The sequence below is a fragment of the Rutidosis leptorrhynchoides genome, chromosome 4, assembly GCF_046630445.1.
Source record: "Rutidosis leptorrhynchoides isolate AG116_Rl617_1_P2 chromosome 4, CSIRO_AGI_Rlap_v1, whole genome shotgun sequence".
Classification (NCBI taxonomy): domain Eukaryota; kingdom Viridiplantae; phylum Streptophyta; class Magnoliopsida; order Asterales; family Asteraceae; genus Rutidosis; species Rutidosis leptorrhynchoides.
Window position 1 is genome coordinate 74,767,471 of NC_092336.1, and position 24,099 is coordinate 74,791,569.

The window sequence follows — 24,099 nt, forward strand, 5'->3', positions numbered from 1 at the left end:
AAGGTTTTTAACTAGTGACAGTGTGACACCAGCCAGCACTTGTGCCTGAGTGGTATCCCAAGCTTCTTGGGTTTCGAGAGGTCTCGGGTTCGAGCCTCGCCGGGTGATTACCATGATTTTCCACATGATACATGCAGGTATGGATTGATATACGCGTGGGGGTCATTGAGAACATTCTTGAAGCATGAGTGTGGAATATGACCGCGAATGTTGTTAATACTCATCTGGTTGATTCCGAAACAGCCGTTATAAAAAAAGATGGTGTAAATTTTTTTGATTGACCACCATTGAAGTAAGCCATCTAATAGAATTTTTTTTGAGATTTTTACTACTAACACCATTAACTACCATCCCTAGATTCGCCACGGACCTGAATACTATTTTTAAAAAAGGAAAACAAAATAAAAGAAAAAAAGGAAAGAAAGACACTGCTCCAAAATGTTGTCGGGGGACACTACTAAACATATTTACAATTTTTTTGTTACAGCGAGTAATAATTAATTATTATGGATGATAGAACAAAACATTTGATTGAACGATATTTATTTGTACTACTTCAGTTTCAAATTATGGTTTCTTGACTTTGTGCTAAACTGCTAATATTGATGATATTTGTTGGTAGTTTTGCACTTCAGTTAATTACTTTACTGGAGGGATTTACTGGATTCAAGCTGCCTAACTTTTCTAATGACTAATCTTTTTTTACACCAATAATCATGCGCTTCATTTACTTTTTAATTGGCTCTAATATGATGTTTTATTTGCGTCTGGTAAGCATTTAAGTTTGGTTCCATTGAATTTACATGTACTTTTCATGTGCAGTAGCATGGCCCCTGCGCAAGGATGACACGCACAAATCGAAAAATGGTCCAAATTTTTAAAAAGGAAAACAAAAACACTTTTGGAAGTGTATGAATGTCCTAATTCAAATATCAAACAATGAATTCTTCTCAACCCTTCAAACCCACTTTCCCCAATTCAATTCCAATTAAAAATCCTTTATCAAACCTTCAACCTCCCTGTCCAAAAACTTTCAACAATCGCAACCCCTTCTCACAAAAAACCACCATCTTCTTGGGTAATCTCTCACGGTTTACAACTCCATCTATAATCCGTAATATTCTCCATGAATATGGAACAATTTTGGGTATTTCATGGAAAAAAGGTCGAACTTTCGCATTCGTCAAATTATACAACATCCAACAGGCCTCTAACATCCTGAAATCGATGAACGGTATAATCATTAACGGCATGAGATTAACAGTGGGTTTTGCAAAAAAGGACCTCAATTTAGATATCCCCTCAAAAACCCCTGTTCAATCTGCACAATCTTTTTTCCAGAAATCTAATCCAAAGGTATCTTCCATTAACCTTTCTTACAATATGGAAACCTGTAATCGTATGCATCTAACTGCCCTTATTATTGATAAGATCCCGATCACTGCTTTGAAGTTGTTTAAATGGTTAAAGAGTCGTTTCATTGCTATTGAATCGATCTCTGCTTGGGGTCTTTTTGGCTGTATTGTTCAGTGTTCGGATAGTGAAAGCTTTAAGAGAATGACGATGGGTCCAACCTTGAGTGAAGTGGAATTTCTTGAGGTTATACCGATGATCCAAAGAAAGAACAAGTTTTCAAGAATAGCCAAAGTGGCGATTTCAGGTATTCCGTTTGATTGTTGTTTACCTGATTGTTCTATTGAGGTTGCAAAAAACTTTGGAAGAGTTATGCATATTAACAGCAATTCTTGTAACCTTAAACGGGCCGACGTGGTATTTGCTTTAATTGAAATCGATAATCCAGGTCCTATTGGTAATATGGTTACAGCAAACATTCCTAATAACTCCACTTGTAATGTTTGGGTTGAAGAAATAAACTACAAAGATGAAATTGAAATTGTGTCCGATGAAGTTATTATCGAATACAATTCGAATTTGCAGCTTTCCTTTAAAGCTGTTAATGATCTTAATAATTCTGATCACTTTGACTCTCCGGCACCAGAATTTAATCAGGCATGCCCTGAATCAGTACCAGAGGAGGGGGAGATTCATGTTACCGTTGAGAATTTGATTTATGACACCCCTGCAAAAAAAAGTACAACTGGTGATGTTCACAATTCTATGGAAAAGGTGACAAAAGTTTTGTTGTCTCAAAAAGTCAACAAGCATGGGTCTACTTTAGTTGCTGAAGATATCAAAAGGACTCTTTTCAAATCTTGTGATAAAAGTGATACACTTGACAATTTGGGTAACAAAAGCATTTAACTTTCGGCTGGTGACCTTTCCATGCCCCAAGATCTACCTTTTTCTCTTCTAGAAAAAGACTATCCTACCCTTGATCATATCCCTCCAAATTCTTCTCCTAAACTTTCTCCTCATATTGCCAAGTCACCTTCTAATGGTCAAACCTTTATCAACAACAATATCACTTTTGCTGCAAAAGTTAATGGGAAACCAACATCTTCTTTAACTGCAGAAGACTCGTGCATCAAGTCTGCTTGTCGAAAGTCATGTAATGAGATAAAATCTCGCTGCATACAATCCAACAATAACAAAGAGGTTTTTCTTCAGCCAAAAGTCCATAATCGAAACAGTGGCCAAAAGAAAGGGTATAATTGGGTTGACGATGTCCGGAATCTTTCCGATATTTTCGACACTACTAGCGAGATTAATCATGTTGTTGGGCAATGTTCTCAAAGAAACAGCAAGGTAGATGGTGTTAATCAGTTTGGCGCAAAGAAAATTTCATACAGAGAAGAATTACTTAACTTCGGTATTTTCATGGATATTATGCCTGAAGACGATACGCCAAAAAAAACTTCAAAAATATGAGGCTCGCCTCGTGGAATATACGAGACCTAGGTAACAAGTCAAGAGGTCGTATGGTGAGTCTTTGGTTAATCGCTCTCAATTCATTTTTTAGCTCTTCAAGAATCTATGGTTAAAGAAGTTAGCCATATCGTGTTATTTGAGAGGTCATATGTTTTCTCCATTGAAAGTCTCTTTCTGCTCATCCTCTTATTCTTCATTTGTGAGCAAAAATCTCAATGTGTTAAACAGTTTAGATTTCCTTATTCCTTAAGTTCTCCCCAATTGGGGTGGGATTGCCACCTTTCATTGCCACTGTCTCCTCTCAATCTTATACAAATGCATATATTGTCTTCACTACTCTCTCGTTTCTTTTAAAAGACATGGAGCATGACCATGTTTATGGGTAGAAGGACATAATGAGTTGTTGTCAATAGCAGATGTTGTTCGCATTTTGGTCCAATCGAGTAACGTGGTTCCTCCTGTGTGGCCCAAAGTGGTTTGGGTAGGAATGGCATTATTTTCAATAGTAAATTCACTTGTCGTTCTATCGTGGTTCGAAACATCAAGGTGAAGGTTTTTCTTTGGGCATCCAATCTCAAACTCGGTCATAGAGTGCAAGCATTCGTTTGGGAGCATAACCCGTTTTTACTTTGTCAATAGTTTTATGTTTAGCATATGCAAGTTATATTCTTCTATTGTTTATTCTGTATTTTTCTAGTTGTTTTTGTAATCTGTACTAATTTCCGGTAACATTCATCGCTTTGATGGAGTTATCGTGTTTTTTATATAATCCTTTTTCGCCAAAAAAAAAAAAAAAAATATTCAAGAAAAGTTAATTAGATAATTTAATTGTCTTAAAAATGAATATATACAGTAGGCCAACAAAAGTCGTGACACAATTAATTATTGCTTGTTTACTTATCTATCTTGTTGTAATATGTTTACTTAAATCTATCTTGGTTAGTGGGTATTTGATTTGAAAAAATCGTAATTAAAGGTTTTTCCAAAACAAATATTGGACTGCCTCTAAATGAAAATTCAAATTAAAAGTTTCGAGTGAGTGTTCAAAAGGGCATTAAACAAGTCTATCGAGTGGCATCAATGGCTCCCAAATCCGTCTTACTTCGTTAGTGTTAATAATGACAAGACAAGTGTTGGTTAAAAGGTTTCATGTTTCATGCTCGTGTTGTGTTGTTTCCCTTACTTTGTAGTTCTCTCATAATGGGTTGAAATTACCACCCTTGTACAGATATAGGTTCATGATGTTTATGTAGTCCTATGCATGGTTAGCCTCAGGTTCGTGATGTACGTATAGTCCTAACTCCTATGCATGGTTACTTCGTTAGGCCATTCCCAATCGTGACATACTCCTTCCGAGAACTAACTATTCCATCAACGCCACATCATCAATTCCTCACTAGAACTAACTAAGACTAATCACTTCCAACTATGACATACTTACTCACAAAAAATGAGACCCACTATATTAATTAATTATAACATAATACAAATATAGGTGCTAAAGGTACAAGATATATATCCCTGTAATCCGTCCTCAATCATGTTGTGACAGGACAAAGAGCTGCCCGAATCATTTGAGGACTAGCAGGGCAAAGGCAAACCCCTATAAGCCCTCATAGTTCTCATCGAGGGCGTTCAGGACACATATAGCGATGGGAATGCTCTTAGCCGTGATTCTGTTTTACTGTTTACATATATATATATATAAATTGTTTTGTTAGTATATTTTACATAAGGTATATCAGCCTACTACAGGGTTGTCGTTTTGTTTGCTTCATCACATCAATATTTGCCTTCAAAATTGTCGTTACCTACTGTTCATGTACCTAACGCATATTGGGAACGTGGTTACATATCTACCCACCTTTTGCTTCTTTCATTCACAGCTTCAGCCACCTACCCTTTTCCCCTCTTCTCTTGCTTACCGAGGTGGGAAAATTAGGGTTTTCTTTCCTTCATCGAGTTTTTATGTGATTAGGGATGAATCCTTGGATTTCACCCCTTCTGTTATTTGATAAAACACTATTTTCGAACACTATCGCCATTAGGGTTGAAAAACACTATCGGAATATACTGTTTTTCGATGTTTAGGGTTGTTAAAAATAGGATTGGAGGTAGCTCTATGGTTGCCGTCCGCCGTCGACGCCATTGCCGGCGGCTCCCTTATGGCCTTTACATAAGGTATATCAGCCTACTACAGGGTTGTCGTTTTGTTTGCTTCATCACATCAATATTTGCCTTCAAAATTGTCGTTACCTACTGTTCATGTACCTAACGCATATTGGGAACGTGGTTACATATCTACCCACCTTTTGCTTCTTTCATTCACAGCTTCAGCCACCTACCCTTTTCCCCTCTTCTCTTGCTTACCGAGGTGGGAAAATTAGGGTTTTCTTTCCTTCATCGAGTTTTTATGTGATTAGGGATGAATCCTTGGATTTCACCCCTTCTGTTATTTGATAAAACGCTATTTTCGAACACTATCGCCATTAGGGTTGAAAAACACTATCGGAATATACTGTTTTTCGATGTTTAGGGTTGTTAAAAATAGGATTGGAGGTAGCTCTATGGTTGCCGTCCGCCGTCGACGCCATTGCCGGCGGCTCCCTTATGGCCACCGACCTCGGATTCTTCTTCGCATGGCTACTCATTAAACGCTCTGTGTATTTTCTGAGTTTAAAAGCATTTTCCTTTTTATGCCTGAATCTGCTGCAGTAAGTACACGAAACTTTTGTTTTTTACTTTCGATTTTGGTGTCTTGCGGTCTCGGTGCATCTTCTATCATTCCGATTGCTTTGATAGATTCATATTGCTCTCATAACGGATATCTGTAGGTTAAATCAATTGTTGGCATGGCAACATATTTGTTGCAGCCATGGTGATTGCCTTTTTTTTTTTTTTTTTTTTTTTGCTTTGCTTTGCTTTCAATCATGTCACGTAATTGGTAAACCAAAAATAACATTTTAGCTAAAGGTTGAAATATCATTTGTTGGCTTGCGAAGTTAAAACTTGAGAAGAACGAAATATTTTTATATTTTAACAGCGAACTGTCTGTTTGTTCTTATCGATATGCATATCTTCGGCTGACTGTGATAATGAACAGCTCGGTGTTTAATCCTGTAATATCAGCCCACATTGGGGTTGTCATTTTGTTTGCTTAATCATCCCAAATATTTGCCTTCAACATTGTTGTTACCTACTGTTCATTTGCTAATGAATATCAATTGCTGTGATTACAATTTCCTAATGATACTTGTAGTTCTCAATTATTAAAAAACAGTGGCAATGATGTTGCATAATTTGTGACTTACTTGAGATTAAGAAAAGTGGATTCGTATGTTGGCAGGGCAATCGGCTTTTTGCAGCCATGACAAATCATCTTATTACTTCTCTTAGTGTACAATTATGAGCCGTATATTTACGATACACATGACGAGATTTAAACTAAAGTAAATATGTTGCAAAGTTTAATATAACAAAACTGTGATGATTGTTTCCTCTTAGATGGATCTTGCGGTGAGAATGAACTGGTTGCATCTTGGCGGGGCAACCATCGAGTTGCAGCCATGGTAACTCATGTTCTCTTGCTTGCATAATCACATATATCTGAGTTACTAATTGTTAAAAAAGATAGGCCGTGATGAGAATATGTGGGAGTTGGGTCGATCAATAAGAAAAAAACGAATTCGTGTCTTGGCGGGGCAATCTACGGATTGCAGCCATGGTGATTCATGTTTTTTGGTCAATTATATACGCATATCTGAGCCTTATTTTTCTTCTTTAAAATTTTTCAGCATTTTCTCTCCTAATTGTAGTTCTACTGCTTATTTTACTATTTTTTGTTTCCTAATTTTTTTTAAATAATTTGTGTTTGCATCGGATTTGCATGTAATGATTTTGTTTAACGCATCTTTTTCAGGTTTGGTAGCTTTGTTCATAAAGGTAATGTTCATGTGTTATTTATGTATGCCATCCAGATTTTTCTAAATATTTATTCTGAATTCTGATCGTGTTGTGATGTTTGAGTTTATGAAGATATGGTAGAAGATTCTGTTTGATCTTGAATTAGGTAACGAAAGAATGTTGAACAAACAGGTAAATATATAGATTTTTTTTTCTTTCTTTTTTTTGTTGTTGACATGTATGAGCATCCAAATGTGGTATGCTGGATTTGTTTGAGATTTATTGTTGTTGTTGTTTGAAATATTATTATTACAGAACATCTTTTCTTTTACATGTTGTTACGTACGTATTTTTAAGTTGGCAAAGTATTAATTCATTTTTGCTCTAATTTAATAGGGTTTTCCAATGCATTCTTCATCCTGATGTTTACAGGAGTTTGCCAGAGGATTAACGTGCACTTCTTATTTAAAGCTTACGGTAACTGCAATATTGCTTTTTTCAAGGTTTTATTTTGGTTGTTAATTGTAGTGTTATTTGCAAATTGTCGTTGAGGTATGCTAATTGAATGGTGTAATAAATTTGTTGTTGATAGTAGAATATGATATGTACCCAACCACTAGATACCAATTTCAACATGTAATCTAGGATCGATTACCTGTGATGATAAATGTTCTAATCAATTATTTTAATTTGTGACACTTTGATTTGAATTACTAACTGGATTTGAAAGCATAGGTACATCAGCAGCAGAGTAGAGTGATGCATTCGCAACATGCATTAATATCCACCGGTATAAAACAAAAACCTTCTGTTACATAACAAACTATGTTGCAAAACAGACTACATTGATTGCAGACGCAGTATTGGACATAGCTGGTAAGTTGTCCCTTAATCATAATTATTGCTACAAGTAGTGTTTGCTAAAGTTTATTTTATACATGTTAACATAAGAATTGTTATTTTGGAGTTACAAAAGTAGAGCTCATTTATCTACTTTAATACAAGGTCAAGATCTGCAGGGAAGTCAATTGCGTGAGACATCGAAAAGTGAGCTGGAACATCAAGTGTGTTTTTTTTGATGCATTTTATATAACATTAATTATCACGGAAACGGTAGTATCAAACATGAAACGTGAAGAGGTTTTTGATAATACTTGTAGCAGAAGTTTTATTTTTTATTCTTAGTTATTGGTTTGATCTGCAGGTCTTTTAGAGGATTACCATTTTCTATTCGATTGATAAGTACTGGTAATTTTTGAAACAACATAAACTATTCATCTATGCTTTTTGAGTGTTGTGTTTACTATTGAAAATGGACAACAATGGTTATTGTATGTATTTAAAGGTCCACGTGACGAGCAGTCAGCAACAGAGGAAAATGAGGTGAATGATTTGGAATTTAAGAAAGAAAAAAAAGCTAGATTATGAAGCAGCAACGCTCTTCCGGGCCTCCTACTAGTTATATATATAGTGCCATGTATATTTTACTTTTGTATTAGCTAACCAAGTGATATTTACAAGTGTTTTAAGGGTAAAGTTGTACTTTAACATAATAATAAAAAAAAAACAAGAATATTACAAGTACTATCTTAAAATGGCGATTTGATTAATCTGTAAGTACTAAATTTATTATAATTTAATTATCAACAAAAAATTAATGTTAATTGTAGTCATAAGGCTTATGTAAACTTAGTATTATGAAATTATCGTTTTGAAAAAAAAAATGTATTATGAAATTATTAACTGCATTAAATTAATATGAATGTTAAATGTTATCTTTACTGCTACGTTTAAGCTTATTATTATTAAATTTAATTACTTATTTGAATTAACTATTATATATATATATATATATATATATATATATATATACTAGGTTTTTGAGCCCGTGCGTCGCACGGGTGTGTAAAAAATCGTGCAAAAAATGTAATTTGCAGTTCATACTGGTATGTAAATAGCGATAATAAAAAAATATAAAAGTCTAAGAATTTTTTAAAAGCCCGTGGTGTGGACAAATTTTAAAAATTCTTTTGAGTTTAATAGCCCGTAGTGTTGACAAATTTTAAAAGTTCTTTTAAGTTTAAGATGTGACGACCCGTCCTAATCCATAAGGACGAATACAATAACATATGATTACATCGCGAGGTATTTGACCTCTATATGATACATTTTACAAACATTGCATTCGTTTTTAAAAAACAACCTTTCATTACATCAAAAGTTGACAGATATGCATACCATTTCATAATATATCCAAACTATAGATGACTTAAACTGTCATTTACTTAATAATGATCTTTATTGAACTCAACGAGTTGAATGCAACATCTTTTGAAATATGTCATGAATGACTTCAAGTAATATCTTTAAAATGAGCAAATGCACAGCGGAAGATTTCTTTAATACCTGAGAATAAACATGCTTTCAAGTGTCAACCAAAAGGTTTGTGAATTCATTAGTTTATCATAACAATCATTTCCATTAATTTAATAGACTACAAGATTTTCATTTCCATTTCTTATAGTCATCATCTCATATTAGGCATTTCGCAAAACTGCATAGAGATAAAAATCATTCATACGGTGAACACCTGGTAATCGACATTAACAAAACGCGTCTAGAATATCCCCATCATTCCGGGACTCTCATCGGACATGATAAAATCGAAGTACTAAAGCATCCGTAACCCGGATGGGGTTTGTTAGGCCCAATAGATCTATCTTTAGGATTCGCGTCAATTAGGGTTTCTGTTCCCTAATTCTTAGATTACCAGACTAAAAAGTGTGATATTCGATTCGATAATCCAACCATAGAATGTAGTTTCGATTACTTGTGTCTATTTCATAAAACATTTATAAAAGCAGCGCATGTATTCTCAGTTCCAAAAATATATATTGCAAAGCATTTAAAAAGGGAGCAAATGAAACTCACAATACTGTATTTCGTAGTAAAAATACATATGTCGTCATCGAACAAGTGTAGGGTTGGCATCGGATTCACGAACATATATTAACTATATATATTTATATGATGGTCAATATCTGTCTAACAATTTAGGTCAGGTCATAGTGTATCACAATCCTAATGCTCGAGATTATCATGCCAAAGTCAACAGAAGTCATCTAATTCAAAAATGATTGATTTTTTTTTTTTTAAATCTATACATGTTTATAATATAATTTAAATATAGTCATTTCATATATTAAGGTATATTTATCAGATTTTATTAGAGTAAATAATACAAGTTATTTATTAATAAAAATTTATATTAAAATTTATATATGATAAAAATATACTTTTATATATTTAAAGTAATAACATTTATAAGTTCACATAATATCATAAAAAATATAGTGGTATGTATTATTAATGTGATTATATTACGTGTGGTAAAGATATCTTTGTATCACATATTTATTTGATATTGATAATAATAATAATGAGTAAAAGTTGTATTATTTTGTAATAAAAATAATAATAATGATAATTGTTAATAAAAATCTTAATAATAACGATATTAATACTAATACAAATGACAATTTTTTTAATGATAGTACCTATAACGATAATGATAATAATAATAATAATAATTATTATTAGATAATAATAATAACGATAATAACGACGATAGTAATAATAATAATACTAAAATTAATAATAATTCAGTTGGCTATATCTTTTAATCCGTTCATCGAAATGACACGAGTTCTAAATGAAAAGTTATTAATTTTTCGCCAGCTTTCCAATAACATGCATATCCTATACCTTATCTCACTTGCATATGTACTAAATTCATGATTCATCACAAACTATTTAACGACAATATTAAGCGTACAAGCATGCATAATCCTATATAATCGAGCACTAGTCAGGGATACACTATTAATATCTAAAAGATAGGATAAGAATGCTCACGTATCAATATTGTGATTCAATATTGCAAGAAAGTACGTAGACGCAACGGAGATGATAAACACTATGTTTGACTCACGAGCATACCCCGAACATTACCCATAACCTCCATAGCTATAACTCATAATTTTCTTACCTCTATCCCGCTCAAAAATCCCGTTTTGAAATAACTCACTCATAACCTTGTCATAGTATTTTATGTATAATACTAATAATAATACTAATAATAATAATAATACGATTAATAATAATAATATTAATCTTAAATATAATAATAATAATAATAATAATAATAATAATAATAGTAATAATAATAATAGTAATAATAATAATAGTAATAATAATAATAATAATAATAATAATAATAATAATAATAATAATAATAATAATAATAATAATAATAAATATTAATATATAGAGAGAGATCGAGAGATTGATAGAAGATGAAATGAAAAACTGAAACCAGAATCGAATGAATTTAAAGACATTTCCCTCACCTAACCCCCATGTTGTAGTGACCCGAACTATTCCATGTTTATATTAAATGAAAACTAACTTAAATCAAGTAGAAATCTTACTTGAACTTGTTTTCGTGTCATGATTATACTTCAAGAACTTTCAAGCCATCCAAGAATCCTTTGAAGCTAGATCATTTCTTGTCACTTCCAGTAGGTTTACCTACTAAACTTGAGGTAGTAATGATGTTCATAACATCATTCGATTCATATATATATATATATATATATATATATATATATATATATATATATATATATATATATATATATATATATATATATATATATATATATATATATATATATATATATATATATATATATATATATATAACTATCTTATTCGAAGATTTAAACTTGTAATCACTAGAACATAGTTTAGTTAATTCTAAACTTGTTCGCAAACAAAGTTAATCCTTCTAACTTAACTTTTAAAATCAACTAAACACATGTTATATATCTATATGATATGCTAACTTAATGATTTAAAATCTGGAAACACGAAGAACACCGTAAAACCGGACATACGCCGTTGTAGTAAAATCGGGGGCTGTTTTGGGTTAGATAATTAAAAACTATGATAAATTTTGATTTGAAAGTTGTTCTTCTGAGAAAATGATTTTTCTTATGAACATGAAACTATATCCAAAAATCATGGTTAAACTCAAAGTGGAAGTATGTTTTTCAAAATGGTCATCTAGACGTCGTTCTTTCGACTGAAATGACTACCTCTTACAAAAATGACTTGTAACCTGTAACTTCGACTATAAACCATCAATTTTTCTGTTTAGTTTCATAAATTCAAGTTCGATACGAAACCATAGCAACTGGATTCACTCAAAACGGATTTAAAACGAAGAAATGTTGGGTAAAACAAAATTGGTAAAAAATTACTAGTTTTAGCTACGTGAAACTTTGTAACAAATCTATACTAACCATAACTTAACTAACTTATATTGTATTGTACATGTATTCTAACATATATTATATAATCTTGATAGACCATAGACACGTATACAATGTTTTGACATATCATATCGACGTCATCTATATATATTATTTGGAACAACTATAGACACTCTATATGCGGTAATGATCGAGTTAGCTATACATGGTTGAGGTTGATTTCAAAATAATATATATACTTTGAGTTGTGATCGAGTCTGAGACTTGTATACACTGGGTCGTGGATTGATTCGAGATAATATATATTGATTTATTTCTGTACTATTAACTGTGGACAACTAATTGTGGACTACGAACGTTGGACTGTTAACTTAACAAACTCAAATCGTTAAAACATAATAAAACATATTGTGAATATATTTCGATCATACTTTGATATAGGTATATATTTGTTATAGGTTCATGAATCGACCAGTGACCAAGTGTTATTTTTCGACGAAGGGATAATCTGTGAAAGTGAGTTATAGTCCCACTTTTAAAATCTAATATTTTTGGGATGAGAATACATGCAGTTTTATAAATGTTTTACAAAATAGACACAAGTACGTGAAACTACATTATATGGTTGAATGGATCGAAACCGAATATGCCCCTTTTAGCCTGGTAATCTAAGAATTAGGGAACTGGCCCCTAATTGACGTGAATCCTAAAGATAGATCTATTGGGCCCAATAAGCCCCATCCATTGTTGCGGATGCTTTAGTACTTCGAAATTATCACGTCCGAAGGATGTCCTGGAATGATGGGGATATTCTATATGCATCTTGTTAATGTCGGTTACCAGGTGTTCACCATATAAATAATTTTTATGCAGATTGCATGTTATTGAAAGATGAAATCTTGTGGTCTATTATTACAATTTGATAAATATATAGGTTAAACCTATAACTCACCAACATTTTTGTTGACGTTTAAAGCATGTTTATTTTTAGGTGATTATTAAGAGCTTCTGCTGTTGCATGCTAAATAAAGACAGGATTGGAGTTTGCATGCTTGTATAATATTGTTTAAAAATTGCATTCGAAGACTTAAGTTGTTGTGTAATATTATTGTAAACCATTATGTAATGGTCGTGTGAAAACGCTATATTTTAGATTATCATTATTTGATAATCTTTAGAATGTTTTAAACCTTTATCGATAAAATAAAGGTTATGGTTTGTTTTAAAAATCGAATACAGTCTTTGAAAAACGTCTCATATAGAGGTCAAAACCTCGCAACGAAATCAATTAATATGAAACGTTTATAATCGATATGAACGGGACATTTCAGTTGGTATCCGAATGTTGGTCTTAGAGAACCAGAAATTGCATTAGCGTGTCTTATCGAGTTTGTTAGGATGCATTAGTGAGTCTGGACTTCGACCGTGTTTTCTTTAAAAACGATTGCTTAACATTTTTGTTGGAAACTACAAATTATTAACATGTAAATATTATGTGATATATTAATCTCTTAACGTTTTTGATATTGTGTGATAGATGTCTACCTCTTGTACAAATCCCATCGACTCAACTAATAATAATGAAGAGTCGAATATATATTGGGAAGATTCACAAATTTCCGAAGAGGAACCGGAAGAAGAGGAACCGGAAGAAGAAGAGGTTCCGGAGGAGGAAATATTAGGAACTACAGAAAAACAGATAAATAAAAGAAAATTTTCAACCAATGGACCAAAGTTAAAAATGGTCAATGGTGTTTCCGCCGAGGAAGCAAAATATTGGGAAAATTACCAATTTTCTGATGAATCGGATCCCGATGAGGATTCCGATGATGTTATATAAATTACCTCGATCCAATTTGAAAAAGCAAAAGAAAATAATAAGGGAAAAGGCATCAAAATAGAGAAACCTAATTCCAACCCCGATGAACTCTACGTTAACATGAAATACCCTGATGGGGTGTACCGTAAACACCCGTATTTCTTAAATTTTAACTATAACCCGGGAACATCTAAGCCACCAGGTTTTTCTAAACCATTTGTGAAAATGACGGCTCGTATTAGAGGAACACCATATATCCCTAGGAAGTTAGCAAAACGAACCAAGTTCGAAGAGGAAGAAATGAGTGAGTCGGAATAAAGAGTTGTAATCATGTTGTGTATTATATGTATTGTAGCATGCTTGTATTTTTATGTTATATGTAAAAATTGCTTGTATTGTTTGTTAATTATCTTTTACGAATCTAATCCTCGTCTATTTTCAGTATAAAAACACACAATGGACGTTAAGGATAGACAACCGAATATTTTAGAAGACCTACCCGGGGACATGATTGATGAAATCTTGTCTAGAGTCGGTCGAAATTCATCGGCACAATTATTTATGGCGAAATTAGTTTGTCAAACATTTGAAAGACGTTCTAGGCATGCCTTAGTTTGTAAAAGGCTTTCCTTTGAAAGATGGGGTACATCACATTGGGGAGACTTTAAGTTACGTCGTGTTTTCTTTAAGGCATTAAATGCGGGAAACCCAGATGCAATTTTACGCTACGGGTTGAGAACCTATTTTGACTCCACATATCCCAACATAGGACTTCGTTCTTTAGAAAGAGCTTCAAACATGCAATATAAAGAAGCATGTTATGTTTACGGGTTAGTGATGTTCACTTCTCACCAAATTGAGAAAAAGAACATCGGATTGCAACTGTTAAATAAAACATTCCCACAAGTGACGGATTAAATAGTTGGGGTGAGAAATAAGGTTTTTAGATTGTTACGGGGCTGTTGGGCATTACGTAACCCTCGTCCTTTTGACAACGTTACAATATACTGTCTTACCAATGACCACAACGGTTATTTTCCACAAGACCAAGGATGAGAAATAATACTAGTAAAACCCGAATGCATGACTTGTTTCTGGACCTATGAATTACGTGTCTTTATTGCCTTTGCTGAACGACTTGCGCTTAACTAGAATTGACTTCACAACTGCCTTGTATCAAAGTTATTGTGTGGTATAATTTATGCTATATGTAAGATAGTGGTATTGTATGTTTGTAAATTATCGCATAAAAGTTTGAACGCAAAATATTATTGTAATTAGTTTTTCATATAGAATCGTAGTAGTTGAATTGTATAGTAGCTACTAAGTATGAACTTAACGGGTAGGTACTACCCGAATTAAAACTATAAAATGTTAATATGAAGAAAAAGCTTTTATAAATAAGTTCATATTATGCTACGAAATACTATTGACTACTCTTAAATTCTATATAATTAACTCAATTCTTTTGGCTATTTTTGAAGGAAATGGCACCGACGACTCGTCAGAACTTGAACATGAGTGAGGAAGACTTCCGTGTTTTCCTTGCTGCGAACATAGCCGCAGTGCAGGCCGCAATGCAAAATAACAACAATAACTCTGGTTCTAGCAGTGGAACTAATTTCAAAAGAAATCGTGTAGGATGCTCCTACAAAGAATTCACTGCCTGTAAACCTTTGGAATTTGATGGAACCGAGGGTCCAATCGGATTAAAACGGTGGACCGAGAAGGTCGAATCGGTGTTTGCCATAAGTAAGTGCACTGAAGAAGACAAAGTAAAGTACGCTACGCATACTGTGACGTCCTCCAGATAGGGTCTGGAAGAAAACGTCACTAATATCAAATAAACCAACATATTATAATACGAGAACAATTCTATATGATAAAAACAAATTTTATTGATAACGCAGCGGAAGAAAATAGAATGTCGTTACAAGAATTTAAATTACAATGTTGTAAATGTTTCAAATGCAAGAAAAATAAATGCGGTAGTTCTTGAGATCCTATGTCCAAGTAGCATCACATAAGTAGTAAGCTTGATCAATCAACATCTGAGACAAACATGCTAAAGTGTCAACCAAAAAGGTTGAGTGAAATCATAGGTTTAACAAAAGTAGTTATCGTTGTTTTTAGACCACAAGATTTGTTTTCATAAGTAGATCACACAGATCTTTAGTTATCAAAGAAGATCACAAAGATCTTAAAAGTTGATCTCGCAGGGATCAAAAAGTTATGCCAGTTCGTGATATTTAGACTAAACGTTCAAGTTTACCCCAAAGACAAGTTGTGTCTATACTTGTCGGTTTAATTTCATTATTAAGTAATACAATGACTTGGTAAAATGTATCGGGGACGTTACTCCCGATAGGCATACCCCCAATAATTAAGAATGCATTTAACGAGCAATTAAAAATATCACTGTAGGGACTTAGTCGGACATAGCTGGGTATAGCATAGTTTAACAGTTGGCACTTGTGTCTAAATTGTAAAAAGGTAAAAGTAGCATGTGTCTTACCCCAAAAGTTAAATAAGTTGCTAGCAATAAAGAGTGGGGCTATGAGTTCACCTTAGTAAGCAGATGAGAGAGTTATTCCTTGGAAGAGAAAGATAAATGAGTTGGATGATCGTGAGCCGAATGTCAACCTAATGACATTAAGAATAGTTTAGATGTTTGTCCAAGTTTAAGTTTAAGTTTAAGTATGTATGTACTTAAGCGTAGTTCGTTTTGCTAAGTTTCTATTCTTAGTAAGTTTCCACTTTTAGTAGGTTCCCTTTTTTTAGAAAGTTTCCATATTTAGAAAGTTGCCATGTCTAGAAAGTTTTCCACTTTTAGTAAGTTTCCTCTTTTAGTAAGTTTCCATGTTTAGATAGTTTCCACGTTTAGAAAGTTTCCATTTATAGTAAGTTAGTGTTGAACACTAGTGAGTTGTCCTTAATAAGTCTACCACTTATACCACTTATTAAGTGTGAAAGTAACTAAGTGTTTGATTACTATAGTCGGGTTTGACATTGTGCACCATACCCAAACATCTATTCCACCGCCGAGTCACCAGAATGACCAATTATTACCGGCTGGCCCAGGATTTCTTGACCAAAATCTAAGTTTGGCATTCGTAATCCACAAGCGTCCCATAGTGGTACCAAAGATCATCCTAGGCCTTAAGTAGCGTTGACGTTCGAGTAGTCCTCACGTTATCGTGGATGACTATTGTAATCGTATGTTATACTATAAGTGGAAAATATATTATAAGTGTTAGTAGTAGTATAAGTGTTAAGTAGTATTAGTAATATAAAAAGAGTAGTATTAGGGTTTATTAGTTAAGCAGTATTAATAGTTAGGGTTTATTAATTAATTAATGATTAGGGTTTAAGTAATAAATGTTTAATAGTATTAAAGTAGTATTAGGTTTAGGGTTTAGTAAAGTAATGATTAGGGTTATATATAATAAATGTTTAGGGTTTAGTAAATTAGGGTTTAATAATTAGGGTTAGGTTTAATTAAGTATTTAATATATATATATATATATATATATATATATATATATATATATATATATATATATAGTTTTTATTTTTTTTTATATATATCTAACCGTACATATATATATATATGTATATGCTAAAAAAAAATTATTTTATATATATGTATAGAATCGTATATGTATATATATTAGGTATATATTTATTTGTTTCCTTTTTTTAACTATTAACAAATCTTCTAACAAATCTTCTAGGGTTTAAAGATCAAATAAAAATCTTTTTTTTTAAAACCGTAGGTGTATATGTATGTATATGTTTATATTTTTTTTTTTACATGAACAATATAAATGTTAAGATCATGCATGAATTCAATTATGAATATAAACATGAATTGAAAGTAAGATTTAAGAGTTTTGGATCTAGGGTTTTTACCTTGATGAATGATGATGAAGATTAACAAGAAAAGATGAAGATGACTTGAAGATGAAGATCAAACACTTGAAGATTGAAGAACACCCTTGAAGATCTTGATGAACACGAAGAACGCGATGAAGATCCTTTGAAGATTGCTTGAAGATCACTTGAAGATCTTGAAGATGATGGTGGTGATTTTCGGTTTCTTGGCCAAAAATAAGAGAGAGAGAGGGAGAGATTTGAGAGAGATTTGTGAGAATGATTTGGTACAAAAAATGAGTTAGCCTAGGTCCCTATTTATAGGAGAGATTAGAGTATTCTAGAATTAGGGTTTAGCAAGTAATACTTAGGGAACAAGTTAGGGTTTAGGGAGGAGGTGATTTGGGCCGAATTTGGGAGGGTATAATGGGTATTTTACCCCTTTAATTTTTGGCTAGGGTTTAGGGGAATGAGGTGGAACATTTTCGTTTAAGTCCTTGATCTTTTGGTTGTTTAAAATGGCTCCTTAATTGTTCCAAATTAATTATTTAAACACCTTAAGTTTTGAGTTATTACTTTTTGTACACCACGCTTGTAAGATCATTTTAACTACATCTTTTATTAGTTGTCATTTGTTGCACAAAGTTATTTAGTGCGTTTTGTAACTTTTTAAAGTTGACAGTTAAGGATCAAAGTTAACTCATTAAGTTTTAGTTATTCGTTTGGGCAAAATAAATGATGAAAGGATATATAAATGTTGGAAATTTGAGGGTCGTTATAGTACCTCCCCGTTATTAGAAACTTCTTCCCGATGTTTTAGGTAGAGCTCTCGTTTGCATCAGCAGTTGAGAAGAGATGGAAGTATTTCCGTATCATTTGGTCTTTGCGTTCCCATGTTTATTAGGGGCTTCTACGCAAATCCCAATGGATTTTTAACAATAGAGTTTGATTTTCACGTTCCCTGGTACAATCGGGGCCCTTACGTGAATTCGAATGAGTGTTAACAATAAGTATATTGTTTTGTTTACACGTTTGATCTCATGATCCTTAACCTTAATAGGTCGTTTATAAAGTGCATTAAATGCGGAGATTTTCCAAGGAATAACAAGAGTGTCGTTTGACTAGTTTTCCTTTAAAAGGAAAGTTGATGCTATGTCAGCATTAAATGTGTCGTTGAGCTCATTAGAGCCTTGAGTGTTTATGCCACAATAGTAGGGCAGATAAAATAGAGTAGAGTACTTAAAGATTTCAGTTACGTAGTTTGATGTATGGCTGGTGTTTGTTAGGGATAGTACCAGCTTCAAGTTGCGAAAGGTAACCATAATACCTTTAGTTTTCAAGAGATGTCTAATAGAAAAATGAGATGTTAGTTGAGGATTCATTGACCTCAGGACAATACGATTGAAAGACATCGTTCAGTATACATGAGAACTTGTCTTTAGAAATAGTTTCAGGATGTAGCTTTAAGATTCAATCATACTTTAAAATTTGACTAGAATACCATCTAGTTGCAATCCAAAAAGGGAGAAATGTTTAGAGTATCTTCATAAATGTTTAAGGTAACTCCTTCAGAGTAAGAAAAGTGTTTTTGCACAAATGGCGAGTCGGCCTATTATTTACTTATGAGTTTAAATGCGGATGCGAATGTGAATCATTGTTTAGAAGGTATTGTTTCCACCATGAAGGAACCTTTACTTCCTTTTTCAAAAGATCATAGTATTGATGTTTACGAGGGTGTTGTGGTTTAGCCATGAAATACCGGAAGTAGAAACTTCTTAATGATTAGCATAGCAAGGAAGAGATGATGCACGTAAAGAGGTAAGTCTCGTTCTTGCACGGAGAATGAAAATAAAGGTGATCTAAACACATTGGAGAGCAATACGAAAGTTTTTAATAATAAGCCAATAGTAATTTTTGAAAAGTTGCGACGTTTGATATAACAATATAAACGAAGCGGAGCTATTAGTAAAACTTGAGTTACGTACAACACGTATTATTTTACGTGAAATAATTTGAACAATACGAAAAAAGAGTTGATTAAAAGAATGTTTAATTTGATGAAACAAAGGTAAATTGCTAAAAATGCGAAAGTGTTTATATAATTAGTGAAAGTAATTTTAGAGGAGGTGACGAAATGATGTTCATAGTAAAACTAGGGTTACTTAAAATTTGTTAAGTAATTTTGATTTAATCAAAGTGGAAATTTGTAGAAGCGAAAGTATAATTTGATATGTACTAGTCAAAATATGTATAGGTAAATTTTATGTATAAGATTTTGTGGAGCGCATCAGTGAAAAATCATTTTCTTTATAATTTTCTGGGATAATTTGAAAATAAAGACACATGTAAGAAATATTTGGAAACAGGATATTTGTATTTAAGAGTTTATTTGTTTGAGAAAAATTGATTGAAGATATTAAAATTCCGGATAATTGTGTAATAATTGTTTCGAGGTAGTGAAAACTAATGAATTGACTTTTATCAGGGCACGAGTCCTTGGACTCAAAATGTTAACATTAAAGTAAGAAGGCAGATAATGTGATTATCATCAAATTAGTAAATCCCTTAGATTTAGAGTTATGTATGAAAGAACTTCAAATAAGATTTGCAACTTTGAACCGTTCGAGTGATAGTGAGAGTTTGAGAACTCGGCATAAATAATCTGGCAGTTGCATAGACAAGTATAAATAAATGTTAAAGCAGTGACTTTCAACTATGTAATGATCGTTTGAATTCAACCTTAGTTGGTCTGAGAGGAGGATACGTTAAAGTATGATGGAATCATTTCAATTGTTACAGCAGTTTTTCACATGGGATGAGTTTAGCTCAAGCCACAACTTGAGATAGTGTACTTCACCTTTGATTTTCGAGTTGACAACGATCGATTATTGTTTAGGTATGACACCATTACCTGCATGGTGCCAAGTAGTTTATTATAAGTAGATGTACGAGTATAGAAGTTTCTTTACTATGATAGTCAAAATGATACACGTATGGAGGTTCCATTCTTCAAAAGATTATGCATGTGAGATATTTACCATCTCGACATAGATAATGTGATATCGGACATGGTGTTTGTAATACTGACGTTCGAGGGTTCAAATGACATGGGTTTTTGAAAGTCATATGAAAATTTACACCCAAAATGTAATAACAGAGAGGATTTGGATATAACAAGTGATGATTAAGTATCAATGATCAGGAGATATCCATTTAGGATACATGAATGTAAAATTTCAAGATTCGATTGTTTACAACTTTATGGTACATGAAAGTTTGTTAAATGAGTATGAGATAGATATATAGTTTGATTAGAATGAGTTCTTCGTATCTGCTAAATATCAAGATGATCATTTTTCTCCTTTCATGCCCTTGCATTTGGGTTTTTAAACAGATAGCTTGAGAGTTTTCTTTGATTCACTTTCTATTCCATACGTCATGATATTGGAATATTTCTATGAATTACCGGAATATAATCACGTTGGCCACCGTCATTATATTTCACTAATTCATATTTTCATTCCAAGGTCAATCCATAAGGTCAGGATATGTGATCAATGATGATTTCTAATATAGTGTGTTAAGGATAGCAGTAATCTTAGCTGGATCGACAACATGTCGGTTTTTTTTTTAAGCCACAACTTGCACTTGGAAAAGAGTTCAAGAATGAATTTGCAAATGTTGCTCACGTCCTTTCTCACTCTTGGAGAAGATCAAAATGTCATCCATGAAAATAGTTACGAACTTGTCGAGTTATGGTTGACTAGTTTTAAGTTGCAGTCTTTATTGACTTGGTCAACTTTCATATCTTTGAAAGTTATGGAAGTTGTGAAAGTTATGAAATGGATGTGGTTAAACGAGAAAGTTATGAAACATCATGGTAAGAGTTGGTGCGGTTGGACGAACCATGATTCTTCACTACATAAGGGTGTATAGAAGTTTGATAAATCTGATAGGTCATAAGTTTGAAAAATTTTAAGCGGGATAAAGATAAACGAAACACTTTATATTATTAAGAACGAGGCATTAAATAAGCCTTTATTACACGAGTTAGAAATAGGAATAGTTTAGGCAAAGCCTTTACATAGATAGGAAATTGAAAAAAAAAAAATAACTAGGAAATATTAAGATTGAAGTAGTCTTCATATTCCTTCTTCTCATCCTCAACCTTCTTCATAAACTTCTCAACTTTCTCATTCTTCGCCTTTTGTTTCTCATGCAGGAACTCGAGATTATCATAAAGATTAGAAACACCATCGTTGATTACATGGTACTTGTAATCCCTCATAGAAAATTGATTATTCACGCGGTTTTCCTCCATCTTCAAGCTAAGGTCAACATCTTCTCTTAGGTAGGAGAGAGATTGCTTCCCCCATCGGGCATTTCTATCACTTTCATATTTTACCAACTTTATCTCTTTCTTTAGTTCAGCATTTTCTTCCATGAGCTTCTTGATTGCTAGATCTTTTTCCTTCATTTGAACATCGATCCTTGTAATATGGCAAATTAGGCCATCGATAATTTTTCGCAGATTCATGATCTCGTACTTGGCATCAACTTCGTTGTAGGAAGGAGATCGGGATCTTTTCTTTGACGGGCCAGTTTCTTCAAGACGTTTCCTCTTGTCCTTATTTCTCGGGGTTGGATAGTATTCAGGAGACCCATGTGAATTTAGAATAGTATTTGGGCTATAATTTGGTGAGGGAGGACCACCAAAGCCATAAGGTGGACTTTGGACTGGTCTTTCAGTGGAAGACCTTTCAGTATCTTTTTCGGTTGGCTCAAAAAGAGTCATTTTGTTCGCTTGATGAAAATTAGACATCCTATCATTAGAAAAGAGATTTCGATTAGATTTTTAGCCATGAAGGTTAATGCAACGTTTCAAGATTATAAGGAAATCCTAAGTGCTTTAAGTCTAAGGCAAGAAAGGTTATAGTTTCCTAGATTGCTAAGGCACCCTAGCTAACAAGTAAGTCACACATAAAGATGCAATCTTGGTTCTCTATAACAGCCTGGTTATGCTCTGATACCACTCTGTGGCGTCCTCCAGATAGGGTCTGGAAGAAAACGTCACTAATATCAAATAAACCAACATATTATAATACGAGAACAATTTTATATGATAAAAACAAATTTTATTGATAACGCAGCGGAAGAAAATAGAATGTCGTTACAAGCATTTAAATTACAATGATGTAAATGTTTCAAATGCAAGAATAATAAATGCGGTAGTTCTTGAGATCCTATGTCCAAGTAGCATCACATAAGTAGTAAGCTTGATCAATCAGCATCTGAGACAAACATGCTAAAGTGTCAACCAAAAAGGTTGAGTGAAATCATAGGTTTAACTAAATTAGGTATCATTATTTTTAGACCACAAGATTTGTTTTCATAAGTAGATCACACAGATCTTTAGTTGTCAAAGAAGATCACAAAGATCTTAAAAGTTGATCTCGCAGGGATCAAAAAGTTATGCCAGTTCGTGATATTTAGACTAAACGTTCAAGTTTGCCCCAATGACAAGCTGTATCTATATTTGTCGGTTTAATTTCATTATTAAGTAATACAATGACTTGGTCAAATGTATCGGGGACGTTACTCCCGATAGGCCTACCCCCAATAATTAAGAATGCATTTAACGAGTAATTAAAAATATCACTGTAGGGACTTAGTCGTATATAGCCGGGTGTAGCATAGTTTAACAGTTGGTACTTGTGTCTAAATTGTAAAAAGGTAAAAGTAGCATGTGTCTCACCTCAAAATGTAACAACCCTCACTTTTCGACTTCTAAATTATTGAATTAACCCTAGGGTTATATGTCTGACTATATGTATTAAGGGTTGTTATATACAATTAAATATTGACCAAATAGTAATTTTTAGTCAACAATGTACGCTTAAATAAATAATATATTATTAATTTATATAATTTGACATAATTTAACTAAGTATATAAACTTTGTATCACTTTTATTATTTAGTTAATGTATTATATATTTAACTATATAATAAATCCAATTATATATAAATGTAATAATATTTACAAACTTACTAAAACTATAGTTTAATAATTAAAATCATAATTATTATTAAAAATACAAAATACAAAATTATTTATTATTTTTATGCAAAATTTATATTTATTAATTTAATAAAAAAATAAAAAAAATAAAAATAAAATATTATTGACAAATATTCTTGGAAAAGCATTAAATCAATTTGTTTATTTATATATAAAAAAATCCTTAAAATAAATAAAAATAAATAAATAAATAAATAAATTACTTTTTAATTAAAAATTGTAATGAAAAAAATACTTTTATTATTTTATTTTGTGCAT

The 24,099-nt window shown here is 32.5% G+C and overlaps 1 long non-coding RNA gene and 1 pseudogene across 1 annotated transcript; both read left to right on the forward strand.

The window, feature by feature from the left end:
- Positions 1-820: 820 nt before the first annotated feature.
- On the forward strand, positions 821-879 carry LOC139846338 (U6 spliceosomal RNA; annotated as a pseudogene).
- A 5,955-nt stretch (positions 880-6,834) lies between these two features.
- LOC139845141 (uncharacterized) lies at positions 6,835-8,181 on the forward strand. Its single transcript, XR_011758217.1, has 3 exons — positions 6,835-6,924; positions 7,129-7,980; positions 8,078-8,181. It is a non-coding gene; the product is annotated as an uncharacterized lncRNA (long non-coding RNA).
- The last annotated feature ends 15,918 nt before the right edge of the window (positions 8,182-24,099 follow it).